Here is a 13,203-nt window from a genome sequence, read left to right as displayed (position 1 = left end):
AAGATAGTGCACCATGATCAAGTGGGGTTTGTCCCAGGGATGCAAGGTTGGTTCAACATCCAGAAATCAATAACTGTAATCTGCCACATCAATAGACTTAGAGTTAACAATCACATGATTATTTCAATTGATGCTGAGAAAGCATTTGATAAAATACAGCACCCCTTCATGCTTAAAACACTAGAAAAAATAGGAATAGTAGGAACATACCTCAACATTGTAAAGGCTATCTATGCTAAGCCCACAGCCAACATCATTCTTAATGGAGAAAAACCGAAAGCATTTCCTCTAAAAACTGGAACAAGACGGGGATGCCCTCTTTCACCACTTCTATTCAACATCATCCTTGAAACACTTGCCACAGCAATTAGACAGACCAAAGAAATTAAAGGGATACAAATAGGAAAAGAAGAACTAAAGCTGTCACTATTTGCTGATGACATGATCCCATATTTAGAAGATCCAAAAAAGTCCACTAGAAAACTTCTAGAACTAATAAATGAATTCAGCAAAGTAGCAGGATATAAAATCAATACACATAAATCTAATGCATTTCTATTCATAAGTGATGAATCCTCTGAAAGACAAATTAGGAAAACCACTCCATTCACAGTCACCTCAAAAAAAAAAATACTTGGGAATTAATCTGACAAAAGAGGTGAAAGACCTCTACAATGAAAACTACAGAACATTAAAGAAAGAAATTGAAGAAAACCTTAGAAGATGGAAAGATCTCCCATGTTCTTGGATAGGCAGAATTAACATTGTCAAAATGACCATTCTACCAAAGGCACTATACAGATTCAATGCAATTCCAATTAAAATCCCAATGACATTCCTCATAGAAATAGAGAAAGCAATCATGAGCTTCATTTGGAAGAACAAGAGACCTCAAATAGCCAATACAATCCTGAATAGAAAAAATGAAATGAGGTATCACAATACCAGACATTAAAATATACTACAGAGCAATAGTAACAAAAAACAGCTTGGTATTGGCACTGAAATAGACAGGCAAATCAATGGTACAGAATGGAAGACACAGAGACAAAACCACATAAATACAGTCACCTCATACTAGACAAAGTAGCCAAAAACATACAATGGAGAAAAGATAGCCTGTTCAACAAATGGTGCTGGCAAAACCAGAAATCCATATGCAGTGAAATGAGAACTTTTTTTGAGAATCCTTTTAAATGGATATCCTGTGCAAACCAGATATTCCTATTTCTATATACACCTTAGAAGTAAATGATAAACATGCAAATGCAAAAGTAATAAATAAAAATTATTGAGATTTTTCTACCTGGAATCTTAAGAGTATTTTGAGAGACAAAGGGGACATGATGGAGTTTTCGGAGCCTGTAAGGACAGGGAAGTGTAAAACTTCAGGAGGGCCCAAGAGGCTAACTGCTTGTTTTTACTTTCTTTTTTTTTCAAACTTTTTTTGGATGTTGATAGACCTTTATTTTATTTATTTATTTATATGTGGTGCTGAGAATTGAACCCAGTGCCTCACACATGCTAAGCAAGTGCTCTACCACTGAGCCACAACCCCAGCCCTTGTTTTTACTTTCAATCCCTGTTCCACTGCTTGACATCTATGACTTTGAACAAGGTATTTACACTCTCAAGCCTCAATTTCTTCAACAATACAATGGGAATATTTCTTTCCTCCTTGGGGCAGTCTGGTGGTAGTGAGGGGCCAGGATACTTAAACCACCCTGACTTTTAATGTTGGTTTCAGCCAGAAACAGTGGTGTATGTCAGTAATCCCAGTGACTTGGGAGGCTGAGGCAGGAAGTTTACAAGTTTGAGATCAACCTCAGCAATTTAGCAACGCCCTATGCAACTTAGTGAGACCTTGTCTCAAAATAAAAATAGGAAAGGCTGGGAATTTGCCCCAATGGTTAAGTGTCCCTGGATCAATCGCTGATACCAAAAGAAAAAATAAATAAATAAATCAGTGTTGGCTTCATTATGCACTAGCTATGTGCCTTAGGCACAATACTTCTTCTGTTCCTCAATTTTCATTCCTGAAAAAAAAAGCCTAATAAAAGTACTTATATTTTAGGGATTAATTTGAGGATTAATGAGTTAATACCACTGAAATACATAGAAAAGTGCTTAGCACACAGGAAGCTTTCAACATTGGATACTCATTTTTTAGATTTCTTTGTGATTTTTAAATAATGTGTGTAGGGAAATTGGTAAGTATGTAACAAAAGCTATAACAATGATTTGAACATATGCATCTGAAAGTGTATTTTCTATATGTGAGATTTTTTAAACAATTGATAATCATTTTTAAAATTTATTTCATTTTTTAACTTTTTTAAAAATATTTTTTAGTTGTTGAAGAATCTTTTAATTAATTAATTAATTAAATAATTAATTTATATTCAGTGCTGAAGATCAAATCCAGGGCCTCACACATTCCACGCAAGTGCTTACCACTGAGTCACAACTCCAGCCCATTAAAAAAAATTGATATCATTTTGGGTAAATGTATCACACAGCACATGACAAAGATATGGAAGTTTTATACATGAGATATTCAAACAAACATCTAGATGATCTCTCTAAATTCATGTTATGATATATCTTCTTTTTCAAGGACTATAAATTGTTCTGTTATCTTAGCAATGATGAATCAAATTGATAACCCTAAAAACAAAAGTCAATGAGAAACAAATTTTGAGAGAGAATAAGAGTGAATTATAGGTTATGAAAATAAAATTGTTTCACAAAAATATTCATGTTGCTATAGTTTACATTTAAAAATATTTTTTTAGTTGTAGATGGACACAATACCTTTGTTTTATTTATTTGTTTTTATGTGGTACTGAGGATGGAGCTAGGCAAGAATTCTACCACTGAGTCACAACCCCAGCCCCACCCCTGCTTTCTTTTGTGGAGCTGGGGATTGAACCTAGGGTCTTGTGCATGTGAGGCAAGCACTCTACCAACTGAGCTATGTCCCCAACCCTAGACTTTTTAATGTCTCCCAAAGGCGCATGATTTAGTCTGCAAAGTGGAAGGCGGTGGAACATTTGGTAAGTGGGGCCTAGTGGGAGGTTTTGAGTCTGTTGGGGCGTGCCCTTGAAGAAGAGTACCTTCCTCTCCCTTTTGTGCTTTCTGGTCATGAGGTGAGCATCGCTGCTCTATCATGTGTTACCTGCCATGATGGTCTTCCTTGTCATCGGCCCAAAAGAAATGGGGTCAATCAATCACAAACTGAATCTCCAAAACTGTGAGCCATACTGGACCTTTTCTCTTCATAAATTTATTATCTCAAGTGTTTGTCACAGCAAAGTGGCCAATATAAATATTTAGGTCAAAAACTGAAGCCTAAATGGTATCTTCAGTTGTTCTTTGAACACAGTCAACTCTGGATCGATGTGACCTAGGACACTGAACACTCACTCTCATTTCCAAACAAAAAAAATTTTTTATAATTTCAAAATAAACTGTAAGAAGGACAATGTAGATACGAGATATGTTATCAAGGTAATGATAACAATACATGTGTTTCTGCTCTAATGTCATGCATATTTTCTTACAAAATGTTGTGCTCTGTTAAAAAAAGGACAATAAAAGTACATGCAGAAGCATGCACACACTCAGTTACTTTAATAACTAAATTTAGAAAAAAATAAGGTTGAAACAGGTCACTCAAAACTATGCAGCTTGTGTAACCAGAGCAATATAAAAACAAAAATTGGTTCCTGGAACAATAACCTCAAGAGCCCAGTTAGGCAGCTCAGTGCTGCTAGAAAATGCCACAGTGGAACAGCAGAGAGGCAGTGTTGGCAAGGTTTCCATGAGAGCAGAGCTGGCACAGGCTCAGAGGGCCGTGTGGGCTGCTGAGGTGGGCGCTGGAGCAAGTCATCAGCCGCAGGTGAGAGCCGCCCAGGCCGGGCTTCACTTCCCACAGGAGGGTACCCAGAGACCACAAGTGTGCATTTTCTTAAAAATATAACCTTTGGGGGCCAGTGTGGTAATCAGTTTTCTTTTTCCCTGGCTGATGAAGGTTATAATTCTGTTGCAGAGAAAATACCAGCACCTCCTCCCTTGCCTAGGAAAAGACCAATTCCATGGTCCTACTAACCTCATTCTCTATTGATCAATTGTGTATGAGTTCATTTGCATTTTAGGTTATCTAGTGTGATGAAAATGGAATTAAATTTTTCATACATGTTTAGAAAAATTACAGCTCATTACAACTTATTAAGAAACATCCTGCTAGATTGTGGGACACCATCCTTATCTAGCAGAATCAGATGAGGTTGAGCCATGGGACACAGAGGCCTGACTTCCAGCAACTAGCAGCCAGTATGTGGTGCTATGTGCGAGTGGTTCCCTGTCTAGTTTCCCTGAGAAGACAGCCCCCCTAACTCTACCCCATCCTGTTCATCACAGAAGAAGCCCCTCCTGGTCAGGGCCCCTTACCTGTGTGACTATAAAATAAAGGAGAGTTGGGCTACTCCATGTTGCTAGAGGCAAAACTGGTAATGCCCGATCTGTCACGCCCTCTCACTTGAAAGGAGTATTGGCTCTTGTGTTTTTATTGATTAGAGAAGTTTATGGGTAGTTGATTGATTTACAGCCAACATCGTCCTCTGGCAGTTAACCCTTTTCTCCTCCACACGGGACTGGCTGAGACACCCCCGCACTAGATGTGTCGGGCATACATGTAGTCCTAGCGACTTGGGAGACCCCAGTAGAAGGATAGCAAGTCTGAGACCAGCCTAGGCAGTTTAGTGAGACCCTGTCTCCAAATTATGTAAAAAATTTGCTTTTGACTGTCTAAGAGAGTTATGATTTAAAAACTGTTGGGGATCTTCAGGGAACTGAGAAATCAGCCAAGAAATTAGATGGATTAAAAAAAGTTATTAGGGTAAGTTATTATTAAACAACACTAAACATTTAATATGTTGCTGGCACTGTTTTAAGTGTTTTATGTGATCCACAAACTTATCTCACAGCAATATGAATTACCTTATAAATGAGGTAATTTTCCCAACCTCACTTTTGCAGATGAGGAAACTGAGGCACAGAAAATTTAAATCATTTGACAAGCGTCATGGAAGTGGGAAACCCAGGCTTGCAGCTCCCAATTCTTTGGGTGCAACTGCTGCATGTTGCCTTTGTGGCTGCTTAAGTGGACATGGCCTCACTTTGGGGCTTGTGGTGAATCCATAATTGAGGAAGATGAACCTCCCTCCCCGGGCCTCAACACAGTTCATCATGTGAGTGATGAACTATCAGCTATGAAAAAAAAAAAAAATGTAACCAGAAGTAAAGAAGAAGGAAAAGCATGCTGGACAAAGAAAAATGTGGCTTTCTGATCCGGTGCACATGTCGGCCATCATCTGCCACTTCCCTTGTTCCCCTCAGGCACCAGCCCCACTGTCCTGGGGCTTTCATACCAACCTTGGTTTCTGGGAAGAAGAAAGACAGGTGGCCTTTTATTGTTTTAAAACAAAAGCCAGGTGATGCTGGAAGTATGTATCCCCAGTTATAAAGAAATCTTCCTGTGGATATTTGGGAGGCTTCCAATGCATCATTAGCATCGTTCCAATTTCCTTCTCTCCTAAGGAGGTGGGGTTGGGATCATGACATGAAATGAATTAAAGTAGGAGGAAGGACAATGTGGTGGGGGGGCACAAAGAGCTAGGATAATGGATTTGAGAGGGGCTCCTAAGAACATGGTTTGTCCAGGGAAGCATCAGGCCTCAGCTCTGGTTACATGTGCATGAGCCTTATGGATTCAAGGCCAGGGGGACTTTGGACTTAACATCCATCAGTCACTCTGATCTTTTCACCTTCAGCCTGTTTCCATCTGTTCCCTACTTCAAAATATTAAAGGATTGTGGCTTACTTCAGGAATCAGAGAGTAGGAGGGTATTTATGTCTGATCCCAAGGCTGTAGGAGACAGGAAAGGAAGGAAACCTTGATCCTAAGAAATAGTTGGGTACAGTTAAAATCAAAGCAATGGGAGAAACCCAAGAATTCTTGGAAGAAAATGAATGAATGAATTAATTGATCCAAGGCTAAGAAACAACCTGGGGGCTGGGAGGAGGCCACCTGGAGGCTGAGCCTCTGCACTGGGGAGACCGAGGTCTCCCCACCCCTCCTAGACAATGGAAGGAGGAACTTCTCACTCCCAGTCCCTAGTGAGCAGGTCCTAGAGAAGGGACTTCCCCAGGGATGAGGGCAGGGTCACTGGAGGGGCTCAGCCTCCAGTGCAGACTCCTGGGCTCCTCCCAGACCTGCTAACCCAGAATTTCTAGTGGCATGTCTAGGAATCTGTACTTCAACAAACACACCAAAACTTCAAGTCTCCTCTTCATATTAATAATGGAGAATCATTGGTTTAGGTCTTGTTATTTGTTATCTAGAAATTTTGGTTCCTGGAAGATAAAGGAGAACAATGATCAAATTATTTTCATGAACTATGTAGACTGAATACCCATGACCATGCCATACCTAACACATATTTGCCACCTAGTAACTTGGCATATATGTAAATCTGATATGTACATCTGTTTACCTATGTGGTTGCATTCCTGATACTTTAAAGAAATTTAACCCAGAATTTCTGTGACCGGAGAACAAAAAAGGCAGAGTCCAGGAGGGTGTTTTAAGGACAGAGATAAAAACCACCAGCTCTTCCCTGGTGTAGAATCTGGGTGGTTAGCGATGCTGTTTCCTGCAGCTGGGTTGCTGGAGAAATGAGATGTTACAACTAGTGTCTTCCTTTTCTGGATGGCAAGTGGAGCCAGCCACTGTTTTGAGCTTTCCTGCTCCATGTTAGTGTCTTCTTCAAAGCTCTGACTTCTAGATTCTTTTCTAGAAGTCCCACATACTCCTCATGGAACTTGCCAGGTCCCTGTTACCCCTGTTCCATGACCTGCCTGGACTGGGCAGGACAGTTATGCCGGCCATCATAACCAGTGTAGATACATGCAGAAGGCTACACTCTGAGAACCAAGAGCCACATGCTGGCTAGTCCAAGCCTCTCATTTTTCTAGAGAGAAACGAAGCTCTGAGAATGAAAATGAGTGCCCTATAGGCACAGGACTCTCTCAAGGCAGCTCTGCACCTTGAACTTGGGTTACCTCACTCTTCACCTCCTGCTCAACACATACAAATAAATGAATAAAATAAATGTCCATCAACATCTAAAACAAATTGAAAAAATACTCTGAGATTTCATCTTCACCAGTCAGAATGGTAGCCATCAAGAATACAAATAACAATGCCTGAGAGGATATGGGGGGGAGTAAACGTTTACGTTTTTGGTGGGATTATAAATTAGAACGACCACTATGGATATCCCTGTGGATGTCCCTCAGAAGACTAGGCATGGAAACACGACAAATGCCACTCTTTGGTATTTGCCCTGAATTATTAAAATCATCATACTACAGCGATACATGCACACACATGTTTATAGCAGCACAATTCACACTAGCCCAATTGTTGAACCAGAATAGGTGTCCATCAACTGATGAATGGATAAAGAAAATGTGGCATATGTATGTAACCATGGAGTTTTAATCAGCTATAAAAGGAATGAAATTATATCATTTTCTGGTAAGTGGATGAAACTGGATAACACCATGCAAAGTGAATTAAGTCAGAATCAGAAAGTCAAAGGTTGTATTTTTTTTCTCATGTGTGGAGACTAGAGAAGAAAAGGGAAAACAAAAGATGAGTGTGTGAGGGGGGTATCTCATGAAAACAGAGGGAGGCAACCAGCATAGAAGGCAGCAACTGGGGGGAGGAGGAGAGTAGGAAAGGGAGGTGCTGGGGAATAAATCGACCCATATACTGTCCTACTGTGTGCATGTGTGAATATGCAACACTGAATCTTACTATTACATGTAATTACAATGTACCAATACAAAGGAAAGAAAAGGAAAGGAAAGTATCCTGCCCTTGTTTTCTGACCTACGCCTGCATTGGGTGAGTGCTGGTTGTACACAGAGGGTGAGCAGGTGACTTAGGGAGATTGAGTGACAGGCACCACAAGACCTGTGAAGAGCTTCCTGCTCTTTCCTGTTTCCCCAATCACTGCACAGCCTCCTAGGGATCACACCTCACTTTCCTCAATCACAGTCACTTAGCTTCAGTGGCAGGATATGAAGCACTTGTGAGAGCCCATGGCGTATCTCTTACCCTATCAATTTCATAAGCCACTGACTGTTGAACACCACTTCCCATTTGTTTTAGCAAACAGTGTTACCCATTGTGGCCAAGGGGACCAAAACTTAAATTCCATTATTGCTCATGGCAGCTTTGAAAAGTCGAGGTAATGGAGATGTAGAAATAAGGCAAGGTTTCTGGGGACAGAAGTGACTACTCTTGGGCCAGCCCAATTCAGCTTCCATATGTTAAGATAACTAGCAAGGGCAAGGCACCTCCTGGTAGACTAAATTTAGGGCCTCCCATCAGGAATATTTTCCCAAACAAGGCTGTGGACTATAAAGGTTCATCCAAACCTTTGTATTTAAAAAAGAATAGCGAGGGGGCTGGGGTTGTGGCTCAATGGTAGAGCGCTTGCCTAGCACGCGTGAGGCACTGGGTTCAATTCTCAGAAAATATAGGTCCATCAACAACTAAAAAAGAAAAGAATAGAGATTTCCTTGATTTCCTCTAAGAGTCTGATGGAGAATTTGGGCAAAAATGTAGCCAAAGCCTTGTTACTTCTCCATCCAGTTGCCAAGAAGTTCAGAAAACCATGAGAATGTGTTAACAAAGGCAGGTGTCTTCGTCTCCAGAGGTGACCACCATTTTAGCATGACTAGGTGTATGTGAAGGTGGCTAGTTGTCAGTTGTAACAGGTCCTATACCACAGTTTATCTTCAGACATCAAGTCAGTATGCTTAGTTCCTTAGTGATCCTCTCTCCCTCTGCAGGGGAAAGACAGACCTTCGAGTGCCCAGGGTTCCTTGCCAAGTGTGAACAGTTTGGAAGTTTATCAAGGGAGACTGCTAGATAATTATTTTAAAAGTTGTCTTGGAATGGTGAAAATTTTGACTCTAAATGTCTTATCTAAAAATAATCCTGAAAGTCCCATGCCATTGTGAATTCTACATTTTCTTATGGAACAGATAGATGATCCTGTCAAGAATAGACACTGTGGTTTGCAAGAACCACAAAAAGAAGAGAACAAAAATTTTAGTAGAAATTCAGTCATTAATTGACTCCTCAATAAGAATGAAGGGGGAAAGGTGTTAGTGGTACATATTCAAATATAATAGCTGCAGGTATGTAAAACTCTACATCTCAAAATGTTTGAATACGAAGTTGTCTAAGCCAAGGATGACACAACTTGAGAAAAATAATTTTTAAATAAGGCATTCTGACATCTTTTTCTAATGACACATGAAATTTTATAATATTCCAAACTTACATCTTTGCTTCCAACTTGGGAGTGTGGAACACCATACATGTCTGTCCCCAAAACAGGAAAAAAGTTGGGCTTGGCCTCACCCCCAGATTCACTGTGGTAGCTGATTGAAGGGGCTTAGGCAGAGACAGAAAATTCATGCGCCACCCTCCTAAACTAAGAGTTTTGGGGGACATGTTCCCATTCTCTTAGTTTTAAAGTGCAAATGTGTACAAAGACAGGTTAAGAAAGGGCAATACTGTTGTGAAGTCATTCTGTACCCAAATGAAGGTGGGTTGTTAAAGAAAGTTGTCCAGGAAACTCAAAATCATCTCTTTGTAGGTTGATCACAGTAAACCTCTGGTTTAGTTAGAACAACCAAACTCAAAGTTAATATGTTTTTCTACACTTTAAACATTCTATAAATTCCTAAATTTATTTTTTGGAATAAGGACAGCAGAACATTTATTTCAGTTATAGAAATAACCATATCTTTCGGTTTGTATTAAGGACTATTGATTGATCTCCTAAGCTCCACTCAAAATTCACATGGGAATTAATAGAATTTTCATAAAAGCAATTGAATTATAGTGTTTTATGAACTCCCAGGGTGTACCTATATTAACAAAAGATGTTTTGCTTTACTCACACCTGTTCAGTTCTCCATGGGGGCTCAAGTGATACACATTCCAATAGAGCAGAGCCAATAAAATTTAAAAAAAGAAGTTCCAAGAAAAAGAATGGAGATATAAAATATGTCCACAGAAAGTGCTTTTGAAAAGGAGCTGAGATATTGGAACTAGCTGTTTAAGGAGAAAATTGGTAGAAAAAGTAGATTTTCAATGATGAATTATATAATTTAGGCTGTCAAATACTCTACCAGACAATTTTAAAAGACCTATACTATGTTCCTCTCTGTGTGGGGGTAATAAGAAAGGGTCAGGAATTGAGAAAGTTGATAAAAGGTAGTAAAAAAAGAGCAAAATAGATCTTTTTTCCCTTTGCACACTACTGAAAAGAATTAGAGAACTTTCACAAAGTTTTCCTAAATTAATGTGTTTATACTTGCTATATTATTGTTTTAAGAAAACTCATTTTGGTTTTTCTTCCTTTCTTAGCAGTTAGCTGAGAAGGAGGTCTGTGAGAAGAAGTGGCAGCGACTCTTGTAGTTTACTCATGGCAGACTATTCAACAGTGCCTCCACCCTCCTCTGGGTCAGCTGGTGGTGGTGGTGGTGGTGGTGGTGGTGGTGGAAGAGTTAATGATGCTTTCAAAGATGCGCTGCAGAGAGCCTGGGAGATTGCAGCAAAAATTGGGGGTGATGCTGGTACATCATTAAATTCAAATGACTATGGTTATGGGGGACAAAAAAGACTTTTAGAAGTTGGAGATCAACCAGATGCTAAGAAAATTGCTCCTCAGAATGACTTTTTTGGAACACAGTTATCACTGATGCATCAGCAACAAAGACCATTACAGATCTTTGTAATGACAGAAGAATACAAAGTTCCAGATGGAATGGTTGGATTCATAATTGGCCAAGAAGGTGAAAAGATATCATGCATATATTAGGAATCTGGATGCAAAATAAAGATAGCTCCTGATAGTGGTGGCCTTCCAGAAAGGTCTTGTATGTTAATTGGAACATCTGAATCTGTCCAATCAGCAAAATGGTTACTGGATCAATTGTTGAAAAAGGAAGCCCAGCTCCCGGATTTCATCATGGCAATGGTCCCGGAAATGGAGTTCAAGTAATCATGATTCCAGCTAGCAAGGCAGGATGAGTTATTAGAAAGGGAGGAGAGACTATTAAACAACTTCAGGAATGGGCTGCAGTTAAAATGGTTATGATTCAAGATGGGCCTCAGAACACTGGTGCTGATAAACCACTTAGGATTACAGGCAACCCATACAAAGTTCATCAGGCCAAGGAAATGGTGTAGGAGTTAATTCATGATCAAGGTGGTTTCAGAGAAGTTTGAAATGAACACAGATCAAGAATAGGAGGAAATGAAGGGATTGATGTTCCCATCCCAAGATTTGCTGTTGGTAGTGTAAGAGGAAGAAATGGAGAGATGATCAAAAAAATACAGAATGATGCTGGTGTTTGAATTCAGTTTAAGCCAGATGATGGAACAATACCTGATGGAATAGCACAAATAACAGGACCGACATGCTGCAGAAATTATTACAGACCTTCTTCGAAGTGTTCAGGCTGGTAATCCTGGTGGACCTGTACATGGACCTGGTGGTTGAGGAAGAGATAGAGGTCAAGGCAACTGGAACATGGGACCACCTGGACTGCAGGAGTTTAATTTCATTGTGCCAACTGGGAAGACTGGATTAATAATAGGAAAAGGAGGTGAAACCATAAAAAGCATAAGCCAACAGTCTGGTGCAAGAATATAACTTCAGAGAAATCCTCCACCTAACGCAGACCCTAATATGAAATTATTTACAGTTTGTGGCACTCCACAGCAAATAGACTGTGCTTGGCAATTCATAGAAGAAAAGATTGGTGGCTCAGTAAATCCTTTAGGGCCATCTGTACCCCATGGGCCCCATGGTGTCCCAGGCTCCCATGGGCCCTCCTGGGTCTCCAGGGCCTAGAGCCCCAATGGGAGCAGTACAACCCCTGCACCTTATAATCCTGGACCACCTGGCCCAGCTCCTCATGGCCCTCCAGCCCCATATGCTCCTCAGGGGTGGAGAAATGCATATCCACATTGGCAGCAACAGGCTCCTCCTGATCCAGCTAAGGCAGGAACGAATCCAAATTCAGCAGCTTGGGCTGCTTATTATGCTCATTATTATCAACAACAAGCACAGCCACCACCTGCAGCTCCTGCAGGTGCACCAACTACAACCCAGACTAAAGGACAAGGAGATCAGCAAAATCCAGCTCCAGCTGGACAGGTTGATTATACCAAGGCTTGGGAAGAGTACTACAAGAAAATGGGTCAAGCAGTTCCTGCTCCTACTGGGGCAGATTATAGTGTGGCCTGGGATGAGTACTATAGACAACAAGCAGCTTATTACGGCCAGGCAAGTCCCCAGGGAATGCCACAGCATCCTCCAGCACCTCAGACCAATAACAAGAAGTGGACAATACAGTATTTGCTTCATTGTGTGGGGAAAAAATACCCTTTGTTAAATATATGGATGCAGAAGACTTGATGAAGATCTTAATTTTTTTTCCTTTTTTTTTTGAAAATGTACAAAATATCTATCACTACTGATAGGAGGTTAATATTTCTGTGTAGAAATGAAAATTGGTTTGTTTTTAGTGTTTAGTGTAGATGTACACATTCCAGCAAATGTATTTTGCAACTATTATGTGGTCAATGCTTTGTGATATCAATGTACTTTTTCAATGTATACTTTCACTTTTAAAATGCCTGTTTTGTGCATTACAATAAATGATATGAAACCTCCAAAAAAAGAAAGAAAGAAAGAAAGAAAACTCATGTTTTCTCTACTGTACATCCTCCTCTTCTCAGAAGCTTTGTATGGGAAAACAAGGTAATTACTTAATTCATATTTAATACACAATTGCCAACATATTCATATTTAGACACACAATTTTATTACTTCTAAAGTTTTGTTATTCTGAGAGTCACAAAGGATCTAAAGAGCCTTCTTATGCAGATTATTAATTTAATAATTTCCTCCCACAATGGTTTGAATACAGTTTATCCTTTCATACTGAAATTTAACCCCATTGTGAAATAGTAAGTAGGGGTACCAATAATCCCAGCGACTCCAGAGGCTGAAGCAGGAGGATTGCAAGTTCAAGGGCAGC

General features: G+C 40.0%; 1 pseudogene; it reads left to right on the top strand.

Moving 5' to 3' along the window:
- The first annotated feature begins 10,577 nt into the window (after window positions 1-10,577).
- On the top strand, window positions 10,578-12,578 carry LOC124975653 (far upstream element-binding protein 1-like; annotated as a pseudogene).
- The last annotated feature ends 625 nt before the right edge of the window (window positions 12,579-13,203 follow it).

This window comes from Sciurus carolinensis, unplaced genomic scaffold (assembly GCF_902686445.1).
Source record: "Sciurus carolinensis unplaced genomic scaffold, mSciCar1.2, whole genome shotgun sequence".
Classification (NCBI taxonomy): domain Eukaryota; kingdom Metazoa; phylum Chordata; class Mammalia; order Rodentia; family Sciuridae; genus Sciurus; species Sciurus carolinensis.
Note: the sequence above shows the minus strand (reverse complement) of the source record. Positions and strands in the feature narration are given on the sequence as shown.